The 19,316-nt window shown below is 47.6% G+C and overlaps 1 protein-coding gene across 2 annotated transcripts in view; it reads left to right on the plus strand.

The window, feature by feature from the left end:
- PTP4A2 (protein tyrosine phosphatase 4A2) overlaps positions 1–19,316 on the plus strand; it is a 46,800-nt gene that overhangs the window by 816 nt on the left and 26,668 nt on the right. Inside the window, exon 1 of one of the 2 annotated variants that reach the window (XM_075908564.2) lies at positions 14,928–15,155. The exons of the other annotated variant lie outside the window; for it this stretch is intronic. The gene's annotated coding sequence lies outside the window, so the exon portion shown is untranslated. Of the gene's footprint in view, positions 1–14,927; positions 15,156–19,316 lie in introns of those variants that run through there. 2 annotated transcript variants of the gene reach the window in all.

Raw genomic sequence — 19,316 nt, forward strand, 5'->3', positions numbered from 1 at the left:
AACAACGCCCGGCGTCGAGAACAAAGCGTCGGCTACACCTAGGGGCGCATGCGTATTGTCCTCTCCCCCTTCCCCCTTCGATCGAATACTGAGGGCGTAGCGTAGTGGCTGTAGTGCGCATGTGCACGTCTCTCCCCTCCCTCCCGCAGCCGGGAATGTGGCACGTGCTGTGGTGCGCATGTAGCCCTGGTGCGCAGGGCGCCACGTGGTCGGGTTTGGAGCCGAGGGGAGAAAGCGCGACAGGAGCCAATGGGAGCATGGGGCGCAGCGGGGAGGAGGGGCCACACCCCAGGGACAGGGGGATTGCAGGCAGGGGGGTGTTGTGGGGGCAACCACGAATAGTGGGTGGGCCACGTGAGTGGCTCTCCTTCATCTCAGTAGTCACAGCATCCCATGGCCCACTGGGGATTCTCCGAGGGTTGCCAGATGGTTCAACAACAAATACCGACCCCCCCCACCCCCAAAAAGGGGAATAATTCTGAGAAAAAAAGGGAGGGGGGGCACTGCCTTTAAATGGCTCCTCACTCCCCTGCCAACACCAGACATGGCAGAGGAAAATTGTCCCTGCTGGGCTTCTGTTTGAGAGAAACAGGAAATACCAGACTTTTCACTGGTCTGGTAGTTGTTGTTGTTGTTGTTGTTTTTTACCGGACAAGGGACCTGAATAACGACAGTCTTGGCGAAAACCGGACACCTGGCAACTTAAGATTCACCTATGGGCCTGCAGGTCCTCCCCCCCACCATGTGCTTCTCATGCACTGGGGCACTACAGCCCCCCCCCCCCCCATTCAACTGCTCCTCCCCTTCCCGCCTAGCACTTTCACAGCAGCACTGTCTCACGTCCTCCTGCTTCCTGTCCTCCCCCTTCCTCCCAAAACTGGAACACAGTGAACAGTTGATTAGCAATGTTCCAGCTCTGGGAGGGAGGGGGAGCCGTATCAGAGCGCAAAACAGGCAATTTGCTGGGAGGGAGAGGGGAGGCATAGGAAGTGCAAGGCTCAGGTGGCCTAGTGTGTAAGAGGTTCATGGGGGAGGAGACATGGGGGAGAGGCGTGTCTGCAGGAGCCCCAATAGGCTGCATGTGGCTTGCAGGCTTCAAGTTGCCCACCACTGACATGGGGTGAGGGCAGGGTGGGTGTTGTAGGGATACTGGTGGGGAGCATGGGGTATAGTGGGGACACAAGGGATTCAGGTAGGGGGGTGCTGTGGGGATACAGGGAACAGTGTAGGATGGGATAGGAATGTGTAAGTCAGACCACACACTCATACAGACTGTGATATTTACAGCAAATCAACCAAAAAAAATTGCCACTGGAGGGCTGGTGATCTAGTCCTAAACTCATGTCATCCTCCCTAAGCACTAGCAACAGGTGTTGAGTTGGCTGTTGCCTTCTAGGGAAATTATAGTAGGCACAACATGACCCCTTGGGCACTCTTGCCTGAAGGCACGTTAGTGTCTTGCATTCTCCTAAATTCTAAGTGGTAGAGTAACATAGTTTTGGAAGTGGATCTAAGATTCTTGGAAGGGAGGACATCAGAGATTGATTCAGTTCCAGTAGTGTCCAGCAACTCAGGCTTTGCAGAGCACCCTAATAAGCTGTTGGAGATGAGCTGAGTCAATGCAAGGGAGGAAAAAAGACTATGGGAAGCAGCTGAATCTATTGGGGGGTTTATAAATCCCACACATAAGGTGATGGTGACAGGAGGCCTAACGCTGAGCTAATGTGGAAAGAACTTTCTCCTTGCAAATCCCCATGAAATCCAGTAACATTGCTGAGTCTGGAGTGAATGTGGAGAATGAGCACAAACCTCAGGGGAAGAAGCCTGGCACACAATTTGGGTGGGCATTCTGAACTCAGATTTCACCAAACACTACAATAGCCTTAAAATGGAGTCAAAGACAGTCCCATGAGGTACTCCAATCTATACTGCCTCTCTGGTATTCTTTCCTTTGTGACAGATGGGCCCTTACATCAAAAACCACAACAATATTCAGGTTACTTCCAGTCTCAAAGGACCACTCACTTACTCCAGCTGCTTTTTAGAGCCCACACCAAAGACAGTGCTAGCCAATCCTACAATTAACTAAAGATTTATTAACTAAGAAAAAGAGTTATTTATAAGGTTAAAACAATGAAACATACACAAACGAGTTACAGGCATGTAATAGAAGTTGCTGTGATATGCAAGTTCTATAAGTTATTTACAGAACCCAAGCTAAGCAGCTGGAGAGCCCTTGTTTTTTTCCCTCTTGTGTTCCACAGTGTCTTCTGTGGTATCTATGGGTGTTCTGTTCAGCAGAAGATGACACCTCTTGTGAAAAACTAGTATTCCGCACTTGGTAATGCTTCTCTCCTGACTGGGAGTTTACTGTATCAGAGCAAACATTTAAATACTAATTTATAACATGGGATATAGATATTATAAGTGACATTAACGCATGCAACAACTCAAACATTTCATAAAGCCTAAATACATTTCTATAAATCTGATACCTATTGTAGCAATACTAACACACAAGTGGACCAGACTAGTTTCCAGCCATGCACTTGGCAGTATTCAGTTGAGGCCTCAGGCCTTTGGCATGAGCTGGCACCTGGTCTGCCAGTAGTACAGTTGCACCAAGGGATTTTTCAGCAGGAAAACGTTGTGGGTCACTGGTTGCAGGGATCTCTGCCAGTGTTGTTAATGAAGTCAGTATTCCTTTACCGGTTGGCAGGACCCCGTTCCTGGAAGCTACAAACCTCCATGCCACTGTGAGCAGCCATTCTCCCATAATGAATGGATTGATGGGTTCATAGTTCAGGAACACAGTGGAAAAGTGGAATACAGGATGTTGTGGAGACCAGGACTTTAATAGGATTTAAAAAAAAAAGGTAAATAAATTCATGGAGGTTAGGTCTTTCAATGGCTATTAGCCAAGATGGGTAAAAATGGTGTCCCCAGCCTCTGTTTCTCAGAAGCTGGGAATGGGTGACAGGGGAGGGATCACTTGATGATCCCCTGTTCTGTTCATTCCCCCTAGGGCACCTGGCATTGGCCATTGGGATACTGGGCTAGATGGACCTTTGGTCTGACCTGGTCTGGCCATTCTTATGAACAGTTTGTAAAAGCTATGGCTACTGTAGAAAATCCTGCCATGCCTGATAGTGTGTGGGTCTGTCACGCAAGGGTTCATTCAGGAGGCTCTAGAATAGGGGTGGCCAACCCGAGGATCTCCCCCCCCCCCCCCGCAGGTGTGGCTCGTGAAGCCCCCCCCCCCCCGGTGGCTCAAAAGCTGCCCCCGCGCCTCCCAAAACGGCCCTCTCCTCCTGTCTCCCTGTGCTAACCTAGGCACGGCGCGGCCATGAAAGCTCGACCAAACGCGACTGGGGACTCCTTTTAAAAGGGCAAAAGGGGCAGTCCTTTTTTTTTTTCTCTCAGCAACTTTGCCCCGGCTCTTTGTGCTGAATCCACCATCCGGGCTTCCTTCTCTGCCCTCTTCTCTGCTTTCACTTCCTGATTCAGTTGCGCTCTCCCTTTCCATCTGTCCAATTCAATTTCACATCTCTGACATAGCTCTCAAATGCTTCACCCAGGATCCTATTCACCTCTCCCTGCCTGTCCTTCCCAGAGCACACGTCTTCTATGCCATCCCATCGGCCCAGCACCTTCTGCTCCAAACAATCCATCCTTGCTCCTGCTAACGGGCCACCATGGTGCCAGTCATTTACCTGCTCTTTCAATAGGAAGATACAAGACTCTCTGTCCTCCTGCACACTGGTTCTGCAGTCCAAAATCAGCCCCCTGCTACAAAGATTCTTCTGTCCACCTACCTGCTGCTTCTCGCTGGGTCAGATTACCTTCTTTGATGGAAACCCCGCTGCTGTCAATATAGCAAGCATCTACACTATGGTGCTGCAGCAGGACAGCTGCGGGGCCAAAGTGGTGCTTCTGGTAGTGTAGACACACCTTTAGACAGCAGAAGCCTGAGCCTGCCTGCCTGTACAGGGCTGTTTTCAAAACAAGGCCGCTGATTCATTTCTCTCTGTCACTCTATGTTTTTCTTTCCAGGCATGATCATGTCTGTTTCACCTCCCTAACTCCATACATCTCACACATTACCAAGTTGCCTGTTAGCTTGTGTTCCCTGCCTCTCTTCTCTTTATTGGATCCTGTGGTTCTCCCTTAATTTTTGTTCTTTTTTTTGCTCCAACTGCCCAGTTATGGCTGCCTAATTCCAACTCCATCTTAACACTCAGTCTCTTGTTAAGTCCGTATTCTATGTGCTTCTTGTGCAGTCAGAGAGTAGAAAAAAAATGTTGCTCTGTGTTTAACCCCAATCCCTGCTACACATGCTGTAGAAGGGTGGTGCTTTGGGGGCTAGTATAAATGTTAATTGGGAGTACACACGGCTTGGCGATAACATCACAGCTGGGGCTGTTGTGCTAGGACTGTGCTGAGAGCTGCAGTGATGACAACACACAGTAGTTGCCATTTGTATTTGACTCATTAATTCATGGATTTCAGAGAAAATATGCATGTAGCTAGTTTAACGTTTGCTGTAAGTTTTAGAGGAAGAGAGGTTTGTTAAGGCTCTGTGCTGGGGTTCAGGAGATCTAGTTTCAGTTCTTGGCTTTGTCCCAGCCTCTGGGCAAGTCACTTAATCGCCTCTGTAAAATGGGGATAATACTTCTCTTTTCCCACTCGGTGTCTTGTTTTTGTAGTTGTTTTTTTGGGGACAAGATGCCCTCTAATTGTGTACAGCTTCTAGCACAGTTAGGTCCCAATCTTAGTCAGGGCCTCTGTGTTTACTGAAATACAAATTAAAAGTAGTAAATATTTGGTTGTTTACCTGGCTGCCACGTCCCTCAATCAAATCCCTGAGACAAAGCTAGGGGGTGGATATGCTTTTCCTGGATGGAACTGGGAGTCAGATCAGTTCCAGCGCTGAGTGTGTGGTCCTCTTGGCTTACCTGCCCTCTGCCCTATTCTACATGGCTGCATCTAGACTGGCATGATTTTGCGGAAATACTTTTAACGGAAAAGGTTTTCCGTTAAAAGTATTTCCGCAAAAGAGCATCTATATTGGCAAGTGCCTTTGCACATAAGCATCTGTGCCCAGTATAGACGCGGTTTTACGCAAGAAAGCTCCAGCAGCCATTTTCGCCATCGGGGCTTTCTTACGCAAAAAAATCCTGTCCCTGTCTACACTGGCCCTCTTGCGCAAGAACACTTGCGCAAGAGGGCTTTTTCCCGAGCGGGAGCATCGGAGTTCTTGCGCAAGAACACTGACAATCTTACATTAGATCGTCAGTGTTCTTGCGCAAATTCTCGTGGCCAGTTTAGACAGCTGGCAAGATTTTGCGCAAAAGCAGTTGCTTTTGTGCAAAATCTTGCCAGTCTAGACGCACCCCCTGGGTGTAATAAGGCAGCAGAGGATTACCTGGGTGGAAGTGCTTTCACAATTATCCCCTGAAACTGGGATGATGGGATCATTAATTGGCTGGCTTGCTACGAAGCTGCCTTGTTTTGCTCCAAAGGGAGACAGAAGCCTCAGAGCCTTTAGGCTCCAGAGATTGTATGCTGTGCAAATGGATGTGTGCCACAGAGACGCCCATCTGCAGCCTGGAGAGGGGCCCGTGTGGAGGGTTTTCATGCTGCATTGGCGAACAGAGGAACTCTTGTTCCCATGTCACCATTGTCAATCCTGTTGCAGCTGCCTGCGTAGCTAAGCAGCAATGCAGAGTCGAGGGGGCTCGTTCTGGGAGAGGGCCTGGAAGGGGGTCCCAAGTCTTTATCTTCTTTGCAACCCTCTCTCTTCTGCTAAAAATGGACATTTTGGTTCCAGGGCTCAGATCACAGAGATCATCATCATTCATTGTTATCACAGGGTAAGATCAGCTATTCCTGCATCCCCTTGGGTCAGGGAGACCCCTCCCTGTTTGCCGAATGCTGTGCTCTGCTGCCCCCTGGTGAGGAGAGGAGGGTATCTGAGACAGACCAAGCTGTGGTGTGCACTCTGCTGGCAATCGGCATACTTCAATTGGGCCTGGCCTGAGCCAGCTGACTTGAGATCCTTGGGTAAAGGGACTATGTCCTTGTGCTGCAGCCTGGACTTTAGGTCCCTGTAAGCTAGGAGGTGCCGCCCAAGCCCGCCGTTAAATATCCCCTTAAACCAAGCCCCGTTAGCCAAAGTCAGCTGGTGCCTAACGGCAGTGTAACCATGCCCAAAGACGGAAAGATGTGGCAACCGGAATGTTGGAGAGGAGAAAAAATACTCCAATTGTCACTGATCAACGGGCGCATAAGCCCTCTTCAGAACTTTCCATGTCTACAGTGTCTTCCGTCCAAGGCCTTCATAGAACAAAATACACCCCTGTCCAGGGGCTCGGCATAAGGTCTATGCACTAGGGATGTTAAAATGTGTGTAACTGATTAACTGTGTAACTGCTGAAAATGTCAGCGGTTACACAGTTACATGCGGGGCAGCAGTCAGCTCTCTGGGAGCCTCTGCATGCTGGGATCTGGTTTTTAAGCTGGATCCCGGTACGCACCGGTTCCTGCCTGCCACCCTGCTCCTGGGAAGCTGGCCGCTGCCCCATACTGCTGCCTTTGATACAGTGTGGGGTGGCAAGTGACTCCCAGGGAATTGGACCAGGAGCTGCGTTTAGCCATTTGCTTAGCATGAGCCATTTGTGTGTAGCATGAGCTTGTCAGTTACCCATTTAAAGGGCTACACTCTTATACCCTTACACTCTTTGGCTACATCTAAACAGCAGCGCTTTTCGGTATCCCAGAAAAGCAGTGCCGCATCCAAGAAATGCGTCCGCTTTTCTGAAAAAGCAGACATCTCTTTCGCCATCCCTATAAACCTTGTTCTACGAGGCAGGTTTTTCCAAAATTTGGCACCATGTAGACGCACCAACTTTCGGAAAAGCCTCTTTTGAAAGAAAATCAGAAAAAGATAGTGACCGTAGTGACAATAATTTGCATATGCAAATTGCGTATCTTTTTCCGATTTAACTCTAGCCAAGACGTAGCCTTACAGACGCAGCCTAACATTAAAAAGGTTATAGAGCAGTTTTTAAACTTAAGAGCTGGGGAAAAGCTGATGGGTGTGGAGGAGCACATGGGCTAGTCCCAAATGGAGCGCAAGATCTGGTTCAAGAGATAAATATAACAGGACCACTTGTAAATAGTGACCATAATATAATAAAATGTAACATCCCTGCAGTGGGAAAAACACCTTAGCAGCCCATCACTCTAGCATTTAATTTCAGAAAGGGGAACTACACAAAAATGAGGAAGTTAGTTAAACATAAATTAAAAAATACAGTGACAAAAGTAAAATTTCGGCAAGCTGCATGGAAACTTTTCAAAGACACCATAATAGAGGCCCAACTTAAATATATACCCCACATTAGAAAACACAGTAAGAGAACCAAAAAAGTGCCACCATGGCTTAACGACCAAGTAAAAGAAGCAGTGAGAGATAAAAAGACATCTTTTAAAAAATGGAAGTCAAATCCTAGTGAGGTAAATAGAAAGAAGCATAAACTTTGTCAACTTATGTGTAAAAAATATAATATGAAAAGCCAAAAAGGAGTTTGAAGAACAGCTAGCCAAAAACTCAAAAAGTAATAGCAAAATGTTTTTTAAGTACATCAGAAGCAGGAAGCCGGCTAAACAACCAGTGGGGCCCTTGGACAATCAAGATGCTAAAGGAGCCCTCAAAGATGATAAAGTCATTGCAGAGAAGCTAAATGTATTCTTTGTTTCAGTCTTCACGGCTGAGGATATTAGGGAGATTCCCAAACCCAAGCCATTCTTTTTAGGTGACAAATCTGAGGAATTGTCCCAGATTGAGGTGTCATTAGTGGAGGTTCTGGAACAAATTAATACACTTAACAGTAACAAGTCTCCAGGACCAGATGGAGTTCTGAAAGAACTCAAATGTGAAATTGTGGAACTACTAACTGTGGTTTGTAACCTATCCTATAAATCAGCTTCAGTACCTAATGACTGGAAGATAGCTAATATAATGCCAATATTTAAAAAGGGCTCTAGAGATGATCCTGGCAATTACAGACCAGTAAGTCTAATGTCAGTACTCGGCAAATTAGTTGAAACTACAGTATAGAATAAAATGGTCAGACACATAGAAGAACATAATTTGTTGGGGGAAAGTCAACATGGTTTCTGTAAAGGGAAATCATGCTTTGCTAATCTACTAGAGTTCTTTGAGGGGGTCAACAAACACGTGGACAAGGGGGATCCAGTGGATATAGTATACTTAGATTTCCAGAGAGCCTTTGACAAGGTCCCTCACCAAAGGCTCTTAAGTAAAGTAAGTTGTCATGGGATAAAAGGGAAGGTCCTTTTGTGGACTGATAACTGATTAAAAGATGGGAGACAAAGGGTAGGAATAAATGGTAAGTTTTCTGAGTGGAGAGAGGTAACTAGTGGAGTCCCCCAAGGGTCTGTCCTGGGACCAATCCTATTCAACTTATTTATAAATGATCTAGAGAAAGCTGTAAACAGTGAGGTGGCAAAATTTGCAGATGATACCAAACTGCCCAAGATAGTTAAGACCAAAGCAGACTGTGAAGAGCTTCAAAAAGATCTCACCAAACTAAGTGACTGGGCAACAAAATGGCAAATTAAATTTAATGTTGATAAATGTAAAGTAATGCACATTGGAAAAAATAATCCCAACTATACATACAATATGATGGGGACTAATTTGGCTACAACTACCAAACAGAGAGATCTTGGAATCATTGTGGATAGTTCTCTGAAAACATCCACTCAGTGTGAGTGGCAATCAAAAAAGCAAATAGAATGTTAGGAGTCATTTAAAAAGGAATAGAGAATAAGAAAGAAAATATCTTATTGCCTCTATATAAAACCATGGTTCGCCCACATCTTGAATACTTCGTACAGATGTGGTCACCTCATCTCAAAAAAGATATATTGGCATTGGAAAAGGTTCAGAAAAGTACAACAAAAATTATGAGGGGTTTGGAATGGGTCCCATATGAAGAGAGATTAAAAAGACTTGGACTTTTCAGCTTAGAAAAGAGGAGAGTAAAGGGGGATATGATAGAGGACTATAAAATCATGAGCAGTGTGGAAAAAGTGAATAAGGAAAAAATATTTACTTATTCTCACAAAATAAGAACTAGGGGTCACCACATGACATTAATAGACAGCAAGTTTAAAACAAACCAAAGGAAGTTTTTCTTCACTCAGCACACAGTCAACCTGTGGAACTCCTTGCCAGAGGATGGTGAAGGCTAGGACTTTAACAGGGTTAAAAAAAGAGCTAGATAGAATCATGGAGGTTAGGTTCATCAATGGGTAGGAATGGTGTTCCTAGCCTCTGTTTTTCTGGAAATGGATGACAGGGTAGGGATCATGTGAGGGCATCTGGTATTGGCCACTGTCAGCAGACAGGATATAGGGCTAGATGGATCATTGGTCTGACCCAGAATAACCGTTCTTATGTTCTTATCCCTAGTATGTATCACTGAATCTCCCCAAAATAGGACATACTTGGGTGTTAAGTTGTGCATGGGCCTCATGCTCGCCCCGCGCAGGGGGTGAACTGCACCTAGAGCGCTTTAGAAACATGACTGCAGCCTTGCCACACCCTTGGGAGATGTCCCCATTCCATAAATGTCACACCAGACTATACCTGCTTCATGTTGCCTGCATGGGATCAGGAAAGGAAAGCATGTGACACGAGATCGGTCAACTGTGTTACAGGAGACTGAGCACTAGGGAGGTGGGGTCTATCTGAGTCAGTTGCAGCCCGGATTGAAATTCTCCAGTTCTCAGACTACTCTTCCTTGTTCTAGATGGGAGCCCAGCCAGAAGCAGAGTCAGGGCTGTAAGAAGGGGAAGAAACCTGCTGAGGCCAAGCTCTGAGTCATCTATATCCGGTGTTCCACCCTTCGATAAGGAAGTAGATCAATGGGTCATTCATTCATACCTTTCATCTCACCTTCCCGGGAGCCACTTGGAACCTGGCCAGATGAACCAGGCGACTCAACCTGTTTTCCGTTTTGTGTGCCTGGCTCACCTCTACCCATGCTCCCAGCCTTTTCCCAATTAGCTTCTACCTCCCTGCTCTCTGCCTGTCAGGATCAGGCTTGAGGACTATTTCCATTCCCCGCATACTTTGATTTTGTTGGGTGTTTGTCCGACGTTGGGAACTGACATAAGCCACAAGCAGCAGGAAGGTATGCAAACACCACAGATCTGGCTCCACTCATCTCACTGGAGTAACCCTGTGGAACTCAATACACTAGAAAAAGGGAGATTAGGATCAGGGACCTAGTCCAAAGCCCGGTGTGAACAGCTAGAGTCTTTCCACTATTTCGGTGGGCTTTTTCTTAGGCCTCAGGCCCCTGTCCTTACATCCTTACTCCAGCTATTTAAGCTTTTCTGTGAATCAGTACCTTAGTTAAATGCCAAGGGAAGAAGTGAAACTGTTTGGCTCTAGCTATAGTTTCAGGTAGGTTTGTGAACGGGTAACAGGTTAACCAGTTACCTAGTAAGCATCATCCTTACCTAGTAATGGTTAACCTGTTCCCAGTAGGAACTCCCACCCTGCTGCAGGCAGAGGGCCGCTCCAGAGTCAGCGTTTAACTGGTTAACTGATTAATCGGGATTTTGCATCCCTCGTTTCAGGCTGCCTCTGTAGATCCTGGCTTGGTCACATTTGGGCTTCCTTTGCAACCATAAGGGCTAGACACATTATTTTAAAATGAAAACTGGGATTCAGGAGCACAATTGTGTAACAAGAGGTGGAGTCTCATGGCAAACCCCGCAGCTATGGGATACTTGAAGGCCAGTCTAAACAATGAGAAATTTGTGGGCAAAGAAGCTTATGCTCCAATAAATCTGTTAGTCTATAAGGGGCTACAGGACTTTTGGTTGTTTATCCAGATTCAGACTAAAACGGCTACCCCTCTGATACTTTAAGGCCAGTGTTATGACCCCTTGTACTACCCAAAATCTCCCTCCTTTTTATGTATCTCTGCAGTTCTTTTTGTGAACCAAAAGAAGCTGTAGCCAGGCTATTTTGTGCCTTCTTTGTATCCTGATCTTGTCCACTGCTCCTCACCTTCCATAATTAGTAGCTGCTGACTTCTAGCCAAGTCAACCTTCTCTGCTCAGTAAACAACACACCCATGCTTTTCTCTATGCACAAGTTCCTCAGAGCAGTGACCACTATGTTGTCTTTGGTTTCTGTCTTGCAATTGTTTTGTGTTGACCAACATGTGGTTTCATGTTTTTATCATAAGATATGGAACTGGCAGTCTCCTCCTGCCCTGCATGTCAGATGGCACCACTGACATGTACAAATGCCTCTTAGAGCTAATTTAGAGCATTGGGTAAAGATCAATACAGGTTAGAGAATGCCCAGCCTGTCTAACCTATGGATTCCCCTCTGAAATACCTACAGGATCTCAGAGAACATTATCTAGGACACATATGGTGAAATTGGCCAGGGTTGGGATGACTTCATTCAATCCTGAAGGACGTAGTGTTCTAAACAGCCTTCCAGGTATTAACATTAGGCCTTTAAGAATTGACTTAGTATGTAAACCATCCATCAAGAACATACCTTCCTGTTACCTGTAAGATCTGCCAAGATCTCGAATCACTGAACAGAATGAAATGAAATACACAACTCTTTGGCTGCGTCTAGACTGGCATGATTTTGCGGAAATACTTTTAACGGAAAAGTTTTTCCATTAAAAGTATTTCCGCAAAAGAGCGTCTAGACTGGCACGGATGCTTTTGCGCAAAAAGTGTTTTTGCGCAAAAGCATCTGTGCCCAGTATAGATGTGCTTTTGTGGAAGAAAACTCCGATGGCCATTTTAGCCATCGGGCTTTCTTGTGCAAAAAGTTAAGGTGCCTGTCTACACTGGCCCTCTTGTGCAAGTATTCTTGCACAAGAGGGCTTATCCCTGAGTGGGAGTGTCAAAGTATTTGCGCAAGAAGCACTGAATTCTTACATTAGAATGTCAGTGCTCTTGCGCAAATTCAAGCAGCCAGTGTAGACAGCTGGCAAGTTTTTGCTAGTCTAGACGCACTCTTTGTGTTGTAAGAAAGCGTGTGAGCTCTGCAGTTTTCCATGATATGCCAAAGCCCCCATGACTCTGTGTGGCCACTTTGTGGGTTGGTCATGTTTAGTGGGTAACAGCGCACACCACCCAACAGTTTAGGACAGGGAGTAGGGAGAAGCAGCATCTCCAATTGCAAATGCCAGGAGGAATTAAGAGAGGCAGAATGCAATTACCTACCCTGGAATCTGGCCAAGAGTCTGGATTCTGTGTTTCAAGACCCAGAATTCCTGGGCTCTCCTGCACCCAACTTGCAGTCCTGGGTAGTGAAAGCAAGTGGGTTAGATAACTCCAGAATCATTTAAATTGCCTTGCTGTGGCCTGTGCTGTTCCTCTTGCGTGGATACTAAACAGGGGACTTTATTCCTGATGCTGTATTCCAGCACCACTAAACTGACGTACTAAATGCTTGCCCTTTGCCTGTTGTTCGTAAGAGCTCAAATACATCCCCGAGGCTGCCCACAGAATGCCACCTTGATGGAGAGGCCCAGCTCTTTCTGATCTATGAAGGAGAAACAGGGACAGCACAGAACGGGATGAGTCCATGTGTGATGAAAGTGATTTTGTTATAGGGGACAAGGGAGCTAGAGAGCCAGGAATCTGTCATCTGCACTCAGATTGCAGAGGGTGGAGATTTCTGTGTCTCACTCGTTGCTTTTCCGCATAGAACAGAATCCTTGGGCTAATGTCCCAGCTCTCTATCCCCACTGCACATCGTGTTATAGATGGAGGGTCAGGATGACCTGATTCTGGCATCTTAACTCATTCCCCGCTCCTGCGTGGCCAGTGCTGATGGCAGCGTTTCAGCAGAGGCATGGCAGTCTCTCTGCCCTGCTCAGTATCTTTCTTGGCATGGGGCTTGACTTAGGTCACTCTCAACTTTTTGCATGTTACCTGAATGGGTCCCATTTGCTGCCTGTTTGTTCTGATGGGCAGCTGGCATGCAGCTGCTCTCATCCAGTGAGTTACCTGCACTTGATGGTAAAGATTTCAAGGTGGGTGGCATCTGAAGTGAAGCTGTTTTCCCCATGTGCCCTGCTTTTATACTGATAATCAATGTTCCCTCTACTCTCTTCCATCCATGTGTGGATTTTCCCCCCATCCTTGTGCAGAATAATGTTATATGCACCAAGGCATGTGGAATGTGCACCACCAGTAGAAAGAATAATAATAATAATAATAATAAAACTAGCAGTGGGTGCTCTGCTAATCAGCTTGGTGGCATCTGAATCTCTCCTGGGTGACTGCCTAAGTGCATATCCTGCAGGTAATGTCTAACAACTTCATCTTTGGTCAATGAATAACAGCAAGCAGAAGCCACTTCAACCTTGGTTACGTTTTAGAGGAAAATACCCATCCTTCCTGCAGCGTTTATTATTTTACATAGTGCCACAGGTATGCTTGGCAGTTACAGGGGAATAGAAAGACAAAGTCTCTGCCCCAAGGGGACTACAATCTCAGGGATTTACCCTCATCAGGATGAGAGGATTATTCTGGGAGGGGTGGGTGAGATTCTGTGGTCTGCACTGTGCAGGGGGTCAGACTAGATGATCATAATGGTCCCTTCTGACCTTAAAGTCTTTGAGTCTATCAGAACATCTAGATTCTATTCTGCCAGTGCCAATGACTTTTTACATAGCCATGGAGAAGTCTTCTATACAATGGGGTTCTTATTTACACATCTTTGTGAAAAGCTTTAAGATCTATGGGTTCAAAATGCTATGCACATGCAGAGTAATATTATAACTTGCACGTGCGAAATCTCATTGTGTGAGGCTGAGACCTTCAAAATCAAGATGAAAAAAGGCCCCCTGGAAATGTAAGACGCAGCCAGCATTTACCTCTTGCTTTTTCCATGGGAAATAACATTCATGCCACACCCAGGGCTTTTTGCTCAGGACCCCTGCTTTCAATGTCTGTTTGTCATTAGGGCAGTAAATCCATGGCCAGCTGGAAGATCTGGCTGTCACTACACGTCTCGCAGCAAACAGGTACAGAGCTTGGTCCCTCCTGTTTCCAAAGCAAAGGAGCCTCGCCCTGGAGTCCAGAGGGGAATCATTATTAGCAACATATGGCTTTGGATACGCAGCTGAGCAGTTCCAGCCCCTTCCAGCAGAGGGCAGGCGCAGACCCAGCTGGCATACTGCTGAGTTAAAAGTGACCTGGCCCCAGCAAGCAAAGGGAAAGAGAATGGAAGCGGTGGGGGAAGGGGCAATGTGAGGAGCAAACCAAGGTGTGTGTGTGGGGGGGTGTTCTACACCATGAGGCTCTGCAGAGAAGCATGTGGGCGTGGGCCGTACCAACACAGCAGTTGGAATGGGGCATTCCCCAATGATGGAGTGGAAGGGGCCATCCTGTCACTGCTGCTGGGCCCCTCGGCTAAAGATATTGTGTGGGAAATGAGCCATTCCAATATTGATTGTATTTCCGCTGGGGGAAGTGGACTAAACCATTGCTGACTTGGAAGGGGGGGCGGGGACGGGAACTGGCGATTCCACTGGGGGATGGGTTATACCACTACTATATGGGTGGATTATACCAATGCTGGTTTAAGGGAGGACAGTCATACCAATGCCAGGCTGAGGAGGGGGGAGATGAGCCGTACCAATGCTGATCAGGGGGTAAGAGCGGCAGCATTCTGCCGGTTGGGGTTTTTTTTGTGGAGGGGGGGAAGCTTGTCCCAATGCTGGTGGGAAGTGACTGAGTGGATCACTCCACTGCTGGGTGTGGGGGGGGGAGCCCAGGCCATACCAATGGCGGATTTGCGGGGTGGACTGTACCAACACTGACGGGAGGGGGGGAATGTGCGCGGATCGTGCCATCGCGCGGCGGGGCGCGGGGGGTGGCTGAGCGAGGAGGAGCCGTTTCCCGTGGGCGAGGCGGGCGCGCTCGCAGTCTGTGGGGCTCCAGTTAGCAGGGCTCGGCCGCCATTCCCCCTCCGCCGGCAGAGCGGCCGCCGCCTCGCCCCCTCCCTGCCCGCCGTGTGGGAGGCGCCGGGCCCGCTCGGACGGACACAGCCGCGCTCAATGCCCAGGGTGAGGGGCCGGGGCCGGGCCGCGGGGGGAAGGGGGGAGCTGCTGAGGGGGGCGGCCTGAGGAAAGGAGGGGGCTGGCTTCGAGCCTGGGATATTGGGGGGCTGCCTGGGGGGTCGGGCTTTGGGATGAGAGGGGGCTGGGATATGGGGGGCTGGGGCTTTGGGATAAGGGGGGCTGGGATATGGGGGGCTGGGGCTTTGGGATAAGGGGGCTGGGATATGGGGGGGGGGGGGATAAGGGGGCTGGGGGGGGGGCTGGGGCTTTGGGATAAGAGGGGGCTGGGATATGGGGGGCTGGGCTTGGGCTTGGGGGGGCTGCCTGGGGGTTGGGCTTTGGGATAAGGGGGGCTGGGATATGGGGGGGTTGGGCTCGGACTTGGGGGGCTGTCTGGAAAAAGGAGGGGGCTGGCCTGGAGGATAAAAGGGGACTGGCTTAGCGCCTGGGGTATTGGGCTGGGGCTTTGGGATAAGAAGGGGTTATCGGGGCGGGCGGGGAGAAAAGAGGGGGCTGCCCTGGAAGCTGGGGTGTGGGAGAAGAAGGGACCTGGTTTGGAGCCTGGGGGGGCTGGTGTGAGGTGCTGCAGGGCAGCCTTGGGCTGAGGGGAAAGAGGCAGGCTTCATCTTAGGGTTTGTGGGGCCCTTGGGGCCATGCTTACCTACCCACTTGTGGGGGTATTAGGAGTTATGCCTGGCTGCAGGAGGGAGGAGGGGGCTATTAGGGAAGGGCTGTTTACTGGGCTGCCCGGATGAGTGAGAGTTTGGGGGAAGGAGTGGTCAGGTGACATAGGGGACAGCTTGCACAGGTTTGCCTGTTGGGTTGTGCTAGGTACCTTCCGGCGTGTGCGGGGACAGTGTGTGCAATGGGAGGTGGGGGGACAGCTTGCACAGGTTTGCCTGTTGGGTTTTGCTAGACACCTTCCGTGAGGTGTGCTGGGGCAGCGTGTGCTATGGGAAGTGAAGGGTTGCACAGCCAGGGGCCCTGGAGGGAAGGGGAGGCTGGCCCAGGAGGTGTGGCAGAGGGCACATGTGGGGATTTAGGTGCTGGGATAAGTGGTTTTGGCTCTGAGATACAGGGTGGTTTTGCTGAGTTGTGCTGGTGACTCCTCCTGTGGCTCATTAGCATGATTAGTCACAAGCTGCTTTTTCTCTTAGGGCATTTTCAGTTGGGGGTGGGAAGAAGGTTGACTTTTTCAAAAGCTCCTGTGTAAATGGAAAATGGATTGTGATCCCCCCCCCCCCATGAACAGCACAAGTTCTGACTCAGAACTGCAGTGGTAGTTAAAAAAAAAAAACCTAATGTGTGACTCAAAGTATAGAAATGTTTGACTTCTATAAGCCCAACCGATGGAAAGAAACTATTTTATAGACTGAGAGCTTGACAAGAGGTAGGAATATAAACACTGTTGAAAATTGACTGCTGGAATGCATTTCTATGAAGGAGACATGGTTGTAGCTGCAAATCTCTGTGTGTCTAACAGAAACAGAGGTTCAATTTCATAGTTCTAATTATAAGTGTCAGTTTTCAGTTTAGACAGTAGAACTTATGTTTTCTATATCTAAATTGTGAACAGTCTGTCTCATAGTTCTAGCCTCTGTACTTTGCCCTGTTGTGGAATGCTGTGTTGGTTAACTATTGTGAGGCCTCTGTGAGAGAACTTACTCAAGTACTGTTCTAGATATTCACTCTTCCAGAGAGAATCAATATGCTAGATTGTTTATATAAAGGCAAGTTTTTTTATTGGATCAAGAGGAGAGATGAGCAGAATGATTCACTAGATACTATAGAATTATTTTAGCATCAGATGGTTTCTGCAAACTTTAGGTGGCAGTATTTTATTGCCATTAAGGGGGGAAGCATATTGTCATTTGTGAGCCATGCTGAACTAGTGAATCAGCTTTCTTTGTTATGCATACATTTATTTATTTATTTATTATAATAATCAGATTAGTCTGGTATTTTATTCCTTTGTTAAATGTTGAAGGAAGTGCAGAATGTCTCCATGTAAATATTACTGTTTGAACACTGAAAATGCAGCACCTTAAGGCTTGGAAATTCAGGGTTAAGATTTTCACCTTTTTAATACATAAGAACATAGGAATTGCCATGCTAGATAAGACCAGTGATCTGCGTAAGGCAAGTATCCTGACTGAAAGTGGCCAATACTAGATACTTCAGACAGGGGTCTAAGTAATCTTATAATAGATCATTTAAAATATTGTAGCCATAAATAATTTTTTCTTATCCCCATCAGTTTCTGGATGATTTAAGGCCTGAAGCATGACTATTTATATCTCTCTCTCCTAATTTTAAACTTTTTTAAAATTTTGAACATCTAAGCCTATTTTAAAGTATACTAAACTTGGGTGTCAGTTAAGGATGTTAAAATGCAATTATCTGGCTAATCGTATAGTTGATACAAATTGTATCGACTATATGATTAGTTGATAAGCACTGCTGTGCAGAGCCACAGCAGAGGTAGCCCCAGGAGCCGGCTCTGGAGTCTCCCACACTGCTGCTCTGCATTTTAAATGTAGTAAGAGCCACTGGGCTCTTACTACATTTAAAATGTTGAGGCGTAGTGATCAGCGTGAGCCAGGACTGCTTGGTACCGGCTCATGCTGAGTCCAGTAGCCCCTATTCACAGTGGACAGTCCTCTCTACCGCAAACAGGGGCTGATGCCAGACCAGCCCTTGTTTGCGTTGACCAGGGCTGGCTATGGACATGGCTGCTGCTAGCCCTGGCCGCCACAAACAGGGGCTGCTTGGTGATACTAGCCCCTGTAGGTAGGGAGCCCAGCTTCCTGCTGGGACTCCTGCAGACAGGGGCTACTTCCTGGCAGCGTCGCCTATTCCTCCGCTGCTGCCTCTGATAAAGGTGGGGGGGAGGGCGCGGGAGGCGGCTCATAGAGGCAGCGCGGGAGAGGGGGTGTCGCTGCAGAGAGAACGGGGCAAGTGGGGACTGTTTGAGTACCTGCTTGTTGTAGCACCTCTGTTTTTGAAATGTACAAGAGCCCCTGAGAGCTCTTGTATATTTCAAAAGCAGAAGTGCCCACATTGGTAACCAGCATCAGTGGGGACTGGAGCAGTCCATGCTCCTGCTGTTTTCCCCACTGTGCTTTTGCCTCCCCTGCCCACCACAGAGACCATGCTGGGGGAATCAGCTTAAAGCTGGTTCACCCCAGCACCGGCTCCTGCTCCTCTCCCCCCTCCCCCCACTTGCTGCCTCTTGTCTGATAGAGGCAGCAAGTTGGGCGGGGAGGAGGGGGAGGGTGACTAGCCACTAACATCCGTACCAAATTCACAGTCTGTTTTGGTCAATGTCATGGTCATAAGATTTAAAAAATAATAAATTCCATTATTTCGGCTATTTAAATCAGACATTTCACAGTGTTGTAATTGGGGTCCTGAACCAAAAAGAAGTTATGGAGTGGGTCACAATGTTAGTGTCAGGGAAGTTGTGGTATTGCTACAATTACTTCTGTGCTGTTACTGGGGGCAGCCAGAGTGAGGCAGCTGCTGGCCGGGGTCCCGGCTCAGAATGCAGACCCACCAAGAGCAGCAGTGCAGAAGTATGGTGGTATTGCCACCCTTCTACACTGCTGCCTGCTCAGCTGGGCCCTCACTGAGCAGCCACCATTCTCCAGCTGCCTAGTTCTGAAGGCAATATAGAAATAAGGGGTGGCAATACTATGTACCCCCCCAAAAATAATCTTGTGACCCCTCCCCTTATAAATTCCTTCTGGGTCAGGACCTCTAAGTTGAGAAATGCTGATCTCTCCTATTAAATCTGTATAGTGTAGGATAAAAACATACACCACCAGATTTCACTGTTCATGATGCATTTTTATGACTGAATTTGGCAGGGCCCTATCTTTTAGCAATGAGCGCCACAGGTTAATTGTGTTGGGGTGTTTAACAAAGGTTTCCTTTTATCAGTGTTGAATTTCTTGCCCCCTCAGCTTCATTGGTGTTGCTCTGTGATTTATGCAAGCATATATTGGTGGGAGTATTGGCTTATTCTCTCTGATAATTGTTTAGTATACTTGTGTCATGTTCTCTTGTTTCCATCCTTTCTACTCTAAAACCAGTTATTCTTTTAGGTCTGTAATACAGAAAATCTAGCTATGCGTGAAAGCACAGTTGCACATCTCTTTGAATTTT

This window comes from Pelodiscus sinensis, chromosome 26, assembly GCF_052426305.1.
Source record: "Pelodiscus sinensis isolate ZL-2025 chromosome 26, ASM5242630v1, whole genome shotgun sequence".
Classification (NCBI taxonomy): domain Eukaryota; kingdom Metazoa; phylum Chordata; order Testudines; family Trionychidae; genus Pelodiscus; species Pelodiscus sinensis.